The following is a 1,714-nucleotide window of genomic DNA, read 5'->3' on the forward strand; positions in this document are numbered from 1 at the left end:
ATCTCAAATCTCCACAAAACACTGTAAGGTGGGTATTATTATGCCCATTTTACAAATGAGAAAACTGAGACTCTAAGAGATTTTGTAGAGCCATGGAGGTGGTAATCTTGGAACTGGGGAGCCCATGTAGGCTGACTCCAAAGCTCAAACTCATTGAGACATGAAAAGTTATGATGAGTTTAGCGTGCTCTGTACTATCCAGTGCAGCTGAGGTGTGTCTGGAGATGAGGGCAAAATGATCTAGAGGAATGAATGGGCTCCAAGTCCTACCATGTCACCCTTGGGCTTTTAAATATTATCCCAAGGGAATGGAAAACTTTGGAAGCACATGTGGTAGGTGGTGACATGATCAGTTCTGCATTATAGAAAGATCTCTTTGACAGCAGGATGGGGATTGAATTGGATCAAGACCAGATGTAGGAAGGCCAATTGGGAAGTTGTTGTACCAGCTTGGTGATAAAGCCTGAGAACAACTGGCACAAACCATTAAAGTAATCTATCACTTTGGTGAATGGATCTGTCAGAAATTTTCATAAACCAGAGGCTTTAGTTTCTAGAATCTTCAGAAAGACTCTGCTGCTTCCCATCTCCTTCCTCCTGCTTGCTTGCCCCTATTTCTTGGAATGAGTATAAACTCCTCAAACAGAGAGCTGTCTAGGAAGGTGATCATATAGCAATAGAATGCTATTGTTCATTTTGGGAAGAGTGCCCCAGAAATACCATAGCAATAAGGAAAATTCTGAGTTTATATGGTGGTGGGGAAAGAATAGGGAAGTGGTGGCAGCAAGCAGTAATTCTGCCAGTGACACCGATGAAGCCATGTGGCCTTTCTAGCCAGAGGACAGGGAATACTACTCAGCCCCAGATATCTTACTTGGATACTTGCCAATAATGAGGATGCCTCAGGTAACAGAATGGCCTGCTTCACTTTAACAGGAGAGATATATGTTCTGGTTGGTTACCTATCAGCACTTGGATTTCACATTAATTGCTCAATGCTCCAAATTGCACAAGTCACAATGAGGAGAAAGCTCACTAACTAGGACATTAATACCAACCCTGGAATCCACTTGCTGGGTGATGTCAAGCAGACAGATCACTTCCTTTCTTTGAGCCTTGATTTCTCACCCACATGAGAGGCAACCAAGCAATGGCATTAAGGGTATGGACCCTGTTGCCAGACTACCTAGGTTCAAAAACCACACAAATATTTACTAAATGTGTGACCCTGGGCAAGTTATTTAATGTCCCTTTTTCTGAGTTTCCCCATTACATTTCATTGAGGATAATATATACAATTCTGTTATAAATATTGAATGAAATAAAATCTGTAAGTGACCTGGAACAACAGTACCTATGCCTAGTAAGTGTAATGTAAGTATTGGCTACTGGTAGTGTCCAGTCAATGAAGCAAATGGACCAGATTTTTTCAGATTATTTTTAGATTTCTCTTTCCCTACTTGCTAACCTAAGTTTCTCCCTGACTATGGCTAGATGCTCACTATAGGTTCCCTATACCTTTTTAACTACAACCTCTGGCTCTAAGACCTTCACTTAGAATGCCTCCCTGAATTACAACCCATTCATATCCTGCCACTTTGCTGAATTCATTTATTAGCTCTAATAGTTTCTTTGTAGACCCTTTTGGGTCTGCTAGGTATAGAATCATGTCATCTGCAAATAGTGATAATTTAAGTTCTTCTTTTCCTATTTT

This window comes from Marmota marmota, unplaced genomic scaffold, assembly GCF_001458135.2.
Source record: "Marmota marmota marmota unplaced genomic scaffold, marMar, whole genome shotgun sequence".
Lineage (NCBI taxonomy): Eukaryota > Metazoa > Chordata > Mammalia > Rodentia > Sciuridae > Marmota > Marmota marmota.